The 14,460-nt window shown below is 39.6% G+C and overlaps 1 protein-coding gene across 16 annotated transcripts in view; it reads right to left on the bottom strand.

Annotated features, from left to right (window-relative positions):
- CAMTA1 (calmodulin binding transcription activator 1) overlaps positions 1-14,460 on the bottom strand; it is a 953,012-nt gene that overhangs the window by 556,039 nt on the left and 382,513 nt on the right. The gene's annotated exons all lie outside the window — the stretch shown is intronic.

The raw sequence follows: 14,460 nt of genomic DNA, 5'->3' as shown, positions 1-14,460 counted from the left end.
CAACCAGAAGCGCCAAAGAGCCAGGAGCATTGTAGCCAAGAAGACAGACAAATGCATCTTGACATATGATTATCCAAATAATGCATCTCAGATGTGTCCAATAGCTCCTAGCAAAAGATGACACTATTCCCCTACCAGTCCCGGCCCTCAACAAGCTAATGGAAGAGGATCTCAAGAATGTCAGTCCATTTCCCAGATGGGATTTTGAGGCACAGAGAGAGGAACTTGTGTCTAGTGACACAGTGAGTTCCCAGGGTTCTCAGAAAGTGAACCCAGATCCCTTGATGCCCAGCTGTTCTGCATTGGTCTTCTCGCTGCAAGAAGGGGACGTTCTTGGAGAAATAATGCAAGGCCTAATGTCTCCTCAGGAAGCTTATTCCTGGGGACTGCAAACTAGCAGTGCAGAAATCGTCGATGACAAAGCGTTTCCTCCCCATCCTCTGCATTTGTTACAGCACTGTGTCCTCATCCCTCACGCCTTGCAGCTGTACCAGATGTGGAGAAAATTACATGTTCCCTGAAACTTAATGACCAAATTTAAAGCAATTTTGAACTAATCAGGGTTCTGTTAAGCTGATTTTATTAATTTAACAGTTTTAAGAGTTTAACAAAATGATGCACTTAGAAATCTTTGTTGTGAAATCTGTTCATTTAGGTGTAAAAGATGGTGCCACCCAAGAGAGCTAATTCAAAGAAAAGGATGACTTGTAAAGTAACTAAACAACGCTTCTTGAAAACACAACACTATTGGTAACATGGCGCAAGGTGGCATACCATATCCGCCACTTAGGCTTCTAGGAGTAGTTTATGCATGGTGCATGTGCAGAGGTAAATCAATAGAACGCTTATATCCAGAATTAGAGAATTCAACAGCAAGTTTAGGATAAACTATGAAGTCTCCATTCACATCTAGGATTCAGAACACAGCTATGGGGTGTCCTACCCAGTAATTCTCTTTATTTAAAATAGAAACACGGCACCATTTACTTCTGATAGAGACAGGTGACAAGCTCCTGGCACTCTTCCCATGCCCAAGGGCTCTTATAATCAGAGCTGTGTTCAAATAAAGCCAAACAAACAAAATGTGAGACCCTAATAGTCCTTGAATCTTACAAACACAGGCTGCACTATCTCAGTATGTAAAAAAAATAAATAAATCAGAAGTTAAAATCCATGTTCGAAAAAAATTACCAGTGTACCTGTCTGGAAGAAAGAAGTCTCACCATTAAAGCACTAATTATACACCACTCACTAGCTGTGTGACATTAGGTGGGTAACTTCACCTCTCTGAGCTTATTTCCTTATGTGTAAAACATGGATAACCTCCTTCACAGTGTGGTTTTCTGGGAAACTAGGTGATTTCAAGTGCTTAGAATGGAGTCTGCCTCCCAGTACGCATTAGAATAATGCATTACCATTACATGCACCTAAAATATGTGTGGCCCCATGATTGAGGATTTGTGTTTTATGACTTGCATGCTGGATTACTATATTTGTTTTTTCTTTCTACTTTTTTAAATTACAAAAGTAATATACTTCTCATTAAAAAAGAAACAACACTCAAACAGTTGGAAGCATAACAAGTAAAACTTGAAATTACCCTCCCCTACTCACCTCAGTCTCTTTTTCAGAAGTAATCACAGTCAACTACCTCTGCCTATTTTTCCAGAGCTTTCTGTGTGTGTTTAAAACATTTATATGTACATTTATATTACATGTCATGATTATTTTGTACACACATGTAAGAATCATTTACATATAATACATCATTATATATGTTACATGTAATACATATACACATGTATGACACATATATGTATATAGACATATCTATTCATATGTGTAGTTCTTAATGTGTTCTTTTGTGGCTTGTTAAAAAAATTTTTATTTCCATAGGTTTTGGGGGAACAGGTGGTATTTGGTTACATGAGTAAGTTCTTTAGTGATGACTTGTGAGATTTTGGTGCACCCATCTCCCAGGCAGTATACACTGAACCCAATTTTCAGTCTTTTATCCCTCACCCCTTCTCAGCCTTTACCCTGAGTCCCCAAAATCCACTGTGTCATCCTTATGCCTTTGCATCCTCATAGGTTATCTCTCTCATCAGTGAGAACATACGATGTTTGTTTTCCATTCCTGAGCTACTTCACTTAGAATAATAGTCTCCAATCCCCTCCACATTACTGCAAATGCCATTAATTCATTCCTTCTTATGGCTGAGTAGTGTCCAACATATACATGTGTGTGTGAGAGAGAGAGAAATGTGTTCATTTAGGTATAAAAAGATGGTGCCATATATACACACATATACATACACACCACAGTTTCTTTATCCACTCATTGACTGATGGACATTTGGGTTGGTTCCACCTTTTTGCATTTGCAAATTGTGCTGCTATAAACATGAGTGTGCAAGTTTTTGTACAATGACTTCCTTTCCTCTGGGTAGATACCCAGTAGTGGGATTGCTGGGTCAAATGATAGTTCTACTTTTAGTTCTTTGAGGAATCTCCACACTGCTTTCCATAGTGGTTGTGCTAGTCTACATTCCCACCAGCAGTGCAGATGAGTTCCGTTTTCACTGCATCCACACCCACATCTATTATTGTTTGATCTTTTTGATTATGAACATTCTTGCAGGAGTAAGGTGGTATCACAGTGTGGTTTGATGTGCATTTCCCTGATCGTTAATGATGTTGAGCAGTTTTTCATATGTTTGTTGACCATTTGTATATCTTCTTTTGAGAACTGTCTATTCATGTCCTTAGCCCACTTTCTGATGGGGTTGTTTTCTTCTTGCTAATTTGTTTGAGTTCACTGTAGTTTCTGGATATTCACACGTGTAGTTTTTAATGTGCTCTTGTATGGCTTGATTTTTTTCACTTAGCAATATGTCATGGACCTCACTCAATGCCAGCACTTACAGATATAGCTCATTCTTGTTCATTGCTGCATGGTATTTTCCAATCTGTGTGTGGCATACATTATTTAACCTTGCTTTTACTGATGGACATTTAGGCTTTCTGCAGTGTTTCCCTGTTAGAAACCACACAGAAAGTATTTTATGTACAACTTTGTGCACAGGCAACAATAATTGAGGCTGAAGGAGAGCATGAAGCCAAAGAGAGGATGGGACTCAGGATAGAGAACAGACACCAGCTTTGTATATTACCTGTTGATAAAAATGTGAAGCTTAAAGTGTGATTGTTTGATACTACTTCACACTTAGTAGTGTGGCTATCATTAAAAAACAAAAAACAGGAGTTGATGAGGACTGTGGAAAAATTGGAACTCTTGTGCATTGCTGGTGAGAATGTACAATGGTGCTGCTGCTATGGAAAATAGTATAATGGTTCTGCAAAAAATTAAACATAGAGTTACCACATGGTCCAGCCATTCCACTTTTAGATATACACCCCAAAGAAATTAAATCAGGGAATTAAACAAACATGTGTACACCTATGTTCATAGCAGGATTGTTCACAATAGCCAAAAGGTAGAGAACAACTCAGATTTCCATTGACAGATGAGCAGCTACACAAAATATGGAATACAGTGGAATATTATTCATCCTTAAAAAGGAATGGATGAACCCTAAAGACAACAGGCTAAGTGAAATAAGTCTGACACAAAAGGACAAATACTTCTATGTATTGGTACTTGTATGAGGTCCCTGGAGTAGTCAAGGGACTGTACTTGTATGAGGTCCCTGGAGTAGTCAAATTCATAGAGACAGAAAGTGTAACAATGGTTACCAGGGTTAGGGGAGAGGGAGGGAGTTACTGTTTAATGGGTACAGAGTTTCAGTTTGGAAAGTCAAAAAAGTTTGCAGAAGGGTAGTAGTTACGGTCGAACAACAATGTGAGCATACTTAACGTCACTGAATGGTACAGTGGAAAATAGTTAAAGTGGTAAATGTTAAGTTAGGTGCATTTCACCACAATTTCCTTTTAAAAGTTTAATGGTTTGTTTGGGCCCTCATATGGTTAGGCTTTGTGTCCCCACCCAAATCTCATCTTGAATGTAATCCTCAGGTGTCGAGGGAGAGACTTGTCAGAGGTGATTGGATCATGGGGGTGGTTCCCCCCCCCGTGCTGTTCTCGGGATAAGGAGTGAGTTCTCCCGAGATTTGATGGTTTTATAAGTGTTTGATCGTTCCTTTCTGCTCACTTCTCTCTCCTGCCACCTTGTGAAGAAGGTGCCTGCTTCCCCTTTGCTTCCACCATGATTATAAGTTTCCTGAGGCCTCCCCAGCCATGCAGAACTGTGAGTCAATTAAACTTCTTTCCTTTATAAATTACCCAGTCTTGGGTATTTCTTTATAGCAGTGTGAGAACAGACTAATACAGGGCCCATCCCAATGTTCCTGCATCAAAAGAGCTGTCTCCAAGAAGGAGCTCCAAAAGAGCTCTATCGAAATAACTGCATGCAAACACAGGCCCTGGCCTCAAGCCAGGTCCCACTCTAATGGGCTGGAGGGGGAAAGGGTGGGTAAACAAATCATCGGTGAAAATGAAAATGCAAAAATAATGAAGGTTGGTACCAGGAAGTATGGGCTTTTCTGAAATCCAGAGGGCAGGTGAACTGATGTGCCTCTTATGCTCTGTAATTTCATGTATGTTAAAAATATTATATACATTTTTAAAAATACATTTTTTAAACCAGAAATTACCATGAAACTTCATTCAGGAAGTCTAGAATGCTTAAGTCCCCAGCTGTTTAGATTTTATGATCCAGTTTTTAAAAATTTAATGGGGAGACAAATATAGGATTGACAACTTTTTATTTTGTTAAGTAAGGACGTTAAAAAAAATTACCATCTGCTTTCAATATAATTTCATAAAAGAATGTGTATTTTATGTTAAAAAATGAGCTTGGGCATAAAAGTCGTTCTTCCCGAGAAACAGCAGTTGGCAATCCTTCCCAATGAGTATGCAGATGCCACCACTGCCTTCATTTCCCGTATTTTGCCATAGACCAGTAAAAACTCTGCAGGCTGGCACTGGTCAGGATTCTTGAGTTTGGGACTGCTTCCTGAGCCCATCTTCCTCTCTGCAAACCTGGAGTCATTTTCAATCTTGGTTCAAATGCCCCAGCACCCACCCTGCCCTGTGCCCCAGCCACTCTCTCATACTGTCAGGGCAGTGACCAGCATGGCTTCACTGCACGTCCTATATTCCCCCCATCACAGGTGAGCACCTCCAGCCCTTCTCCCAGACCAAGTGAGCACTGACTTCCCAGGGAGACTCTGAATAACCCCCTACTAAGAAGACTCTGAATTTTACCCACCAGAACACTTCTGAATTACGCCCCACTAGAAAGACTGAATTTCACGCCCCCACCAGGAAGACTCCTGAACTGCACCCCACCAGGAAATACTTACCTGGTTGTGCATGTTTCTCTATACTGCTACCGTGGTGCAAATTTCTCTCCCCTAAACTACAGCATTCATTCCCTCTGGACCTGGCTTATTGCAAGGAATAGTACCTGGCACATAGTTTTCAATAAATGATGTTAATGAGTGAATAAATTAAATAATGAATGACTAAAACTCATTCTAAAGTAGGCCTAAGGAACGGTACCCATCCCTGCCCTCCCCGCCCCACCCCCAACCCTGGCAAAATGAAACTTGAATGACTGCCAACTTGTAGTCACATAGTGGGTGGGTGTCAGAGTTGATGGGAACCCAGGTCACCAGATTCTCAGCTCAGGGATCTTGCCATAAAGGAGGCTGCCATCTGTCATCCCCCAATAAGAAAGGGACATCTCCAACAGGTCAACTCAGAGCCAGCATTACACATACCCTCAGGCCATCACTCCTGATCATCAAAGCTATCATTTCTTTGGTAATTCTTATGTCTGGGTCCCAGCACTAGCACCTGTAGGTATTATCTCATTAAATCCTTAACACCACTAAGAAGGATATTATGTTAGCCCACTTTTTTTAATAGATTCTTATTCTGAAACACTTCAAGACACAGAAAATTGGCAAAAATAGTACAAGTAATTTTCGTACATCCTTCACCCAGATTCCCCAAATATTTATATCTCATTTGCTTTCTTTACCCTTCCTTCTCTCTCTCTCTCTCTCTCTTTTTTGCTCTCCCTCTCTACCTATAGACATGCACACAAATATATCCCCACATACACATTGTTTTCTGAACTGTTTCAGAGTAAGGCAAAGCCATGATGTCCCTGTACCTCTTCACTGTGTATTTCCTAAAAATCAGAACATTAACATTGACATAAAACATATTATCTAATCCACAGACCTTCAAATTTCACCAAGTGTCCTATAAAGCCCTTGAGAGCTAAAGAACAGAACACAAACTCGCCTGGTCCGGGATCCGATCCAGCATGACATGAACATTCAGTTTTTGTATCTCTTTAGTTTCCTTTAATCTGGAATAGTTCTTTCATGACCTTGATGTTTTTCTTGGAGTACTGGCCAACTATTTTGTAGACATCACTCAGTTTAGGTTTGTCTAATGTTTCCTCATAATTAGATTCAGGTTGTACATTTTCGGCAGGAATATCACAAAAACGATGTCAGGTCCTTCATTCTTCAAACCAGAGCCACAGCTGTGTGTTTGTCCCGGTATTCACGATGTTACTTTTGATCTCTTGATTCAAGTAGCGTCTACTATAGTCCTTCGTTGTAAAATTGTAATTCCCCGTTTTAAATTAGTAAGAAATTTGTGGGGAGAAATGTTAGGACTATGTAAATTCCTTCTACATTGTCAATCTACTATAAGAAACACTCTTCTTTCTTTTCCACGTATTTATATTAATTTTGATGCTCAATTATTACAGCTCTGACCAGTAGGTTCCTGGCTTTGTGTCTTTTACCACATCTCCATGAGTGTGTGAGCTCTCCCTTACTTTCTGGTCCAAATTTTTCCAGGCTCATTTGTACTGTCTCTGCCTTAACCTTAGAATTAACCATGTCGCCCTGCTACCTTATAGTGGAGAAGTTACTTAGGAAAAAAAAAAAATAGGGTGGTAGGTTTACTACTGAGATATCATTGCTTCTAGGCTATCTTAGCAGACAGCTACATTAATACATGCATTTATATTTCTAGGACTCCTCTGAGTGTATGTATGTGTTCATACTCATACCTCAAATTCCAACCCAACACCACAGGACTAATTCTAGCCTTCTACCTTTCCATATGTGTAACTCCCTTCACTGATTTAGGGGAAAATGGCTCCCATTACTCACAATACATTTACATATCTCTTCAATCTTGAATATAAATCATTTCAGAACTGCTAATCCACATCACTTGAAAAAACGAACCCTACTAGAGTAGCTATATATTTTTTTTACAGTTGTTTCCTCTTATTAGCCTGGTGGTACATGACCAAAATACAGAGCCCAAAAGTTACTTGAGGAGCTGCCCCCAAATTTCAGCATGGCTTTTTATCCATTTGAAATACAGCTGCTTTCATTTGTTTCTGTTTTTATTCCACATTAGGCTTTGTCTCTAGCCCTTGATGCTTTTTTTTTAGTTTGAAATATTGACAAGATTATTAATGTCAAAAGCATACAAACAGATATACTCAGAGAAATCTAACTTTCTGTCTCCTGCCTCCTTCCCATCCTCCCATCCTTTCAACCCTGGTCCCAACAACCCCATCAGTAATCAGTCTCATCAGATTCTAACTCACCTTTCCTCTATTTCTTTTTTACTAAACTACACAGATATGTGTATGTTTTCTTATTTTACTTTCTTTTTTACTTTTTAATTTTTGTGGGTACATAGTAGATATATATACATGGGGTACAAAGATACTTTGATACTGGCATGCAATGCATAATAATCACATCAGGATAAATGGGGTGTCCATCACCTCAAGCATTTATCCTTTGTGTTACAAACAATCCAATCATACTCTTTTAATTGCTTCAAAATTACAATTAAATTATTTTTGACTATAGACACCCTATTGTGTTAGCAAATACTAGATCTCATTCATTCTTTCTATTTTTTTTTGTACCCATTAACCATCCCCACTGCCCCTACTACCTTTCCCAGCTTCTAGTAACCATCCTTCTTCTATCTCCATGCATTCAATTGTTTTAATTTTGAGTTCCCGTGAATAAGCGAGAACATAAAAAGTTTGTCTTTCTGGGCCAGGCTTGTTTCACTTAACACAATGGACTCCAGTTCCATCAATGGTGTTGCAAATGACAGGATCTCGCTCTTCTTATGGCTGAATAGTGTGCCACTGTGTAGATGTACCATGTTTTCTTTATCCATTCATCTGCTGGCGGACACCTAGGTTGCTTCTAAATCTTGGCTACTGCGGATAAAGTTATTTTACTTTCTTTAATGTACAATAGTGGCATAATAAAGATGTCCTTTTAACAGCTCTGTTTAGGTACAATTTTCATATCATAAATGGACTCACTACAGGTGTACAGTCTGACGAGTTTTAAGAAAGCATAGAGTGTGCAACTCTCACCAGCATTACACCAAGAACTGTCCTCATGCTCACCTGCCTTCTGTCCCTACTCCCACCCACAGATGCTCTTCCACACTTTGCCATTGTCATGTACCAGTGTATCCTGGGATACACCCTGTGCCAGTTCATAGAAACCTTCCTCTTCCTTTTTCACAGTTGCATAGTACTCCACTGTGCCATGTACTATGTATAATGCACCAACAGTTATTCAACCACCCCACTGTGTTTGGACACTCAGGTTGTTCCCAATATTTTGGAATTGCAAGTAATGTTGCAGTGGATAATCTTGTGTGTGGGGATGTTCATACTTTTGAGGTATATCTTCAAGGGTGAATTCCCAGAAGTGGGATTTCTGGGTCAAAATGTCAATATATAAGCAGTTATGATAGACATTGTTGATATGGTTTGAATATCTGTCCCCTCCGAATCTCATGTTGAAATGTGGTCCCCAAGTTGCAGTTGGGGCCTGGTGGGAGTTATTGGTGTCATTTGGGCGGATCCCTCAAAAAAGGCTTGGTCCCTCCCTTCAGTAATTAATTCACAGGAGAGCTGGTTGTTACAAAGGTACATGACACCTCCTCTTCCTTCTCTTGCTCCCTCTCTCCCCATCGGACATGCCAGCTCCCCTTTCCTTCCACCATGATTAAAAGTTTCCTGAGGTCTTACCAGAAGCAGATGCTGACACCATGCTTCCTGTACAGCCTGCAGAACTGTGAGCCAAAACAAACCTCTTTTCTTTAGAAATTACCCAGCCTTAGGTATTCCTTTATAGCAATGCAAAACAGACAAGTACAATTGCCACGCCTCCCTTCAAAAGGGCTATACCCATTTGCAGTCCCCCAGAAATGTGTGGGATTGCATGTTTCTTCACAGTCTTGCTTTTTCATGTTTGCCAATCTGACAGATTAAAAATGACAGCTCAAAGCCATTTTCATTTCTCTAATTATGAGTGATGTTGAACATCTTTTCATTTGTTTAAAGGACATTTGTATATCCTTGATGTGAATTATCTTTCATGTCTCGTGCCCACTTTTTCTCTCAAGTACTCTTTCCTCAATGATTACAGTTCTTTACATATAAGGGATATTAACCCTTTACTTCTCATACATGTTGCAAATACTTTCTCCTACAAAGCCATTTGCATTTTGACTATGCTTATCGTGGACTTTTTTGTTTTTTGCCACATCAAAAGTGTTTAGTTTTTGTAATCTAACTTGTCAATCTTTTCTTTAACTACACCTGGATGTTGAGTCATTGTTAGAAAACTTTTTCTTACATCCGTGTTATAGAAAAACTCACCCATGTTTTTTTCTAGTGTTTTTTTTTTTTTTTTTTTTTTCCCTGAGATGGCGTGTCACTCTGTCACCCAGGCTGGAGTACAGTGGCATGATCACGATTCACTGCAGCCTTGACCTCCTCAGGCTCAGGTGATCCTCCCACCTGAGTTTTTGTATTTTTAGTAGAGACAGGGTTTTGTCATGTTGCCCAGGCTAGTCTCAAACTCCTGGGCTCAAGCTATCCACCTGCCTTGGCCTCCCACAGAGGCATGAGCCTACTTTTATGATTTCGCTTTTTATACTTAGATCTCAATCCATTTGGAGTTTATTCTTCTGTATGCTGGAAGGTATGCATTAATTTTATCTTCTTCCAAAGGCTGCCTGGTTGTCCCAGCACAATGTACTGAAAAGCTAATCTCTGCTCCAGTGATTTCAGATACCACCTTGGTCATATACTAAATTTCCATATGTACTTGGGGTCTATGTCAAGACTTTCTATTCAATTCTACTGCTATTTTGAATATTCATGCATCAATTTCACCATACTGTTTTAATTATAGAGGCTTTATAGTTCATTTTAATGTTTGGTAGAGCTATTCCTCCCAGTAGTTCTTGATTTGCAGGGTTATCGTGGTTACTGCATGTTAGTTTTTTCATATGAACTTAAGTATCAGTTGTGTAGCTCCATGAAAAAACTTACTGATATTTTCTCTGGGATTATGTTAAATTCATACATTAACTTGGGACAAACTGTCTTTTTTATGATGTTAAATCAACCCATCCAACAAAGGGATGTCTTTCTATTTGTTCAAGACTACTTTCACGTCTTTCAGAAGAGCTTAAAAATGTTTCTTATCAAGGCTTTGCCCATATCTTTCTAAGTTTATTCCTAAGTATCTTATCTTCTTTGTTGCTATTGCATCCTCAAACTGGTTCCTATTTATGTAGTTCTTCTTTATGTAGCTCTTATTTATGTACAAGAAAGTTAATAAGTTCTGTAAGTTAAATTTTTCCTGCTACCATAATGATTTCTTTTATTGTTTAATTTAGTTTTATCATTGATTCTCTAGTGTTATCCCAATATACTATTGTATCATGTGCAAATTGAGATAGTTCTGGTTCTTCTTTTTTAATACTCATGCCAGTAATTGATTTATCTAATTGCTAATACCTCCAGTACAATTGTGGGATAGTAGTAGAGATAATGAATATCCTTGCCTTGATCCTGGTCTTTAAGTGGAAATGCCTCTAGTGTTTTCCCATTAACAAGCATCCTGACTTTAGGATTCAAATATTTTGTCAGGTTAAAAAAGCATCTATTTATTCCTATTTTCTTCAATAATATATCAGGAATGTGTATTGAATTTTTTCAAAGGCTTTTCAGTATTTATGGAGATAATCATGATTTTTTTCCTTAGATCTATTAATATATAACATTAATAGATTTCCTCATGTTGAACCAACCTTGCATTCCTGGGAGAAAGGCACTATTTGGTCATGGTGCATTGATTTCTTATTGTGATATTGGTTAGTTTACGAATGATTTGTTTAGCACTTTTACTTCAATATTTATAAGTTTATAAGTGATATTGTTCTGCAATTTCACTTTTGTACTTGCCTTTTCAAATTCAGTTGTCAATGTAGACTTAGAAAACATTCATTTATTTTCGATTCTTTAAAAAACTAATAAAGAATGAAGAATATCTGGTCTTTGAAAGTTTGGACGAGGTGTGGTGGCTCACATCGGTAATCCCAGCACTTTAGGAGGCCAAGACAGGTGGATCGCTTGAGCCCCGGTGCTCAAGACCAGCCTGGGCAACATGGTGAATCCCTGTCTCCATAAAAAACACAAAAATTAGCCAAGTATGGTGGCACACACCTGTATTCCCAGCTACTCAGGAGGCTGAGGTGGGAGGATGGCTTGAGCCTGGGAGATGGAGGCTGCAGTGAGCCATCATTACACCACTGTACTTTGGCCTGGGTGATAGAGGGGGGCCCTGTCTCAAAAAAAAAAAATTTTTTTTTAATTAAAAAAAAAAAAGGTCTGGTGATGTTTGGGATAGTTCCTTCAGGATTTTTTCTAGATCTTTTATGGAAATTGATTTATTTAAGCTTTAAGCTTCCTATACCAAATTTGTACTGTTTTCATATTTTTTTATAGAGGTCTACAAAATAATCTCATATTTTTTCTTTTTTTGAGATAGAGTTTCACTCTTGTCACCCAGGCTGGAGTGCAATGACACGATCTCGGTTCACTGCCTCCCAAGTTCAAGCAATTCTCCCGCCTCAGCCTCCCAGGTAGCTGGGATTACAGGAACCTGACACCATGCTCAGCTAATTTTTGTATTTTTAGTAGAGACACGGTTTTACCACATTGGTCAGGCTGGTCTCGAACTCCTGACCTCAGGTGATCCACCTGCCTCAGCCTCCCAAAATGCTGGGATTACAGATGTGAGCCACTGCACCTGGCCTAATCTCATAATTTTTAAAAATTTATTCTATGTCAATGGTTATGTCTCTTTTGTCATTTATTTCATATATTTGTGCTTTCTCTCCATTTTTTATGCTAGCAAGTGTTTTGTTCATTTGTTAATATTTAGGGATTGTTAATCAGGTCTACTGTTCTTTCATTCTCTCTCTTATTATTTTCTGCTTTTATCCTTACTATTATCTTTCTTGTGCTTTCTTTTGGTTTACCTTGTGTTTCTTTGCCTAGCTTTTGGGGCTAAGAAGTTAGTTCACTTATTTGCATTTTTGTGTTTTTATTAATAAAAGCATTTAGGGATATGAATTTCCTTCTGATCACTGCTTTAAATGTATCTCATAAATTCTGGTAGGTAGTGTTTCCATTATGATTATTTTTTAATTTTTAATTTGCTTTCCCCATTTCATCCAAGAGTTAATAGCTTCTTTTTTTTGTTTGTAGATGATAGGGTATTTTCATCTTTTTGTTAATAATGTCCAGTTTTAGTGCACTGTGGTTAGAAAGTACTGTTTATAGTATTTTTACCTTATAGAACTTACTGAAATTTTCTTTGTGAGCTAATATATAACTTGTTGTAAATGGTCGATGTACACCTGAGTAGAAGGTATATTCTATATCATTGTGGCATAAATGTATACATAAAGATATATATATCTCTCCATAATACCTATCTTCTTGATTCCGTTGTTATTTTTTTCCACTTGATCTGCCTTGTGCTGAATGTGGTATGTTAAATTTTCCCATTATTAGTGGTTTTCTCTGCATTGCCTGGTTTCTTTTGCAGTATCTGCTTTATAAAGGTTATTCCTGTGTTATTTCATGCATAGATATTCGTGACTGATGTATAACTCTTTTGAATTGTTATTAGCAGCCATTTTTCTGAGTGTAGTCATTGAGCATCTGCTGAGGGCAAGGCAGAACCCATATCATCATTTGTCCTTTCATGTATTTAGGAGCAATGATCACAGAGGGGCACGGAGATGCTTCGAACTGGTCATGAAGACACCCTGGGATGTTGGTATGGGTATTCCTCACTTAGGGCACCAATTGTGCCAGAAAGTATTCATGAATCCTGGGCTGTTCCCTGGTTCATGCAGCCAGCATCCTGGACAGCTCCTCCACGGCCACTGCCAAGCAACCTGCTGTGGCTGAGAATGGATGCTTCCAATCCAATCGTGTTTTGAAAAGATTAACAGAACAGAAAACCAAGGAAATCCCTGAGGTTGTGGCTTCTTGACACCATGTTGTGTTCAGCTGAATTATGGCAGACTTCTTATAAAGGAGGCCGAGGAGGGATTCATTCTCCAGAACAGCTACAGGGAGCTCTCTGCAGCTTGGCTACTCCACAAGCGCCCTTCTCCCTCTAGCTCTTTACGGAACCCCCACCCTACCCATTCAGGGTGAGAGTTCCTTCTGCACGAACACGGCAGAGAGGCGTCCTCTCTGGGCATAGAAAGTATTTTGGAACCAAAGCCCTCAGCCCTTGGCTAAGAGTCAAGGCAGGATGTAAATGCAAAGAGAACCAGTTAGACTTCATTGATTAGTGAACCTGGGGTTAATCAGCGGGCTGGGGGAGGGGTGTGGCTTAGTTCAACACCATTAACACATGCTCCCATGCTCCCTCCCTGCCCCGACACAGAGCCGAAGATGTCAGGTAGAATTTGCCAGCCTAATTAAAAATGCTGAGCCTTCATTTGGTAGGCAATTAATAGTCACTAGAAATATAAATCAGGGCAGAGACAAACGGGGGATAACTGTTCACAAACCCTTTAAAAGAGCCTTTTAAAAATAGTGGTAGAGATAGAGCGTGGTGGGGAGAAATAGTGAGGGATATTTCCTGCGGCCTCACACTCTGCACCAGTTCTGGCAGCCCTGGGCACAGAGAGAGGAACAAAAGCTACACAATAAAGAGAACGGACCTCCTTGTTCTTTTACGTGTTCAAGCCTTTTCTTCAGGAGGGACTTCTCAGGAAGAGAGGCAGGTCAACGTGTGGGAGGGGCCTTGGCATGTGAGCGGGCTTTGATGTACTGAAGGAGGCCTCAGTGCGTGGGAAGGGGCTCAATGTGTGCGAGGAGCCTCCACGTGTGGGGAGGGGGCTCAGTGTGTGGGAGGAGCCTCTGTGTGTGGGGAGGGGGCTCAGCATGTGGGAGGAGCCTCTGTGTGTGGGAAGAGCCTCCACGTGTGGGGAGGGGGCTCAGTGTGTGGGAGGAGCCTCCTTGTGTGGGAG

Source organism: Papio anubis, chromosome 1 (assembly GCF_008728515.1).
Source record: "Papio anubis isolate 15944 chromosome 1, Panubis1.0, whole genome shotgun sequence".
NCBI classification, from domain to species: Eukaryota; Metazoa; Chordata; class Mammalia; order Primates; family Cercopithecidae; genus Papio; species Papio anubis.
The sequence above is the reverse complement of the archived record's forward strand: the minus strand, read 5'-3'. Positions and strand labels throughout refer to the sequence as shown.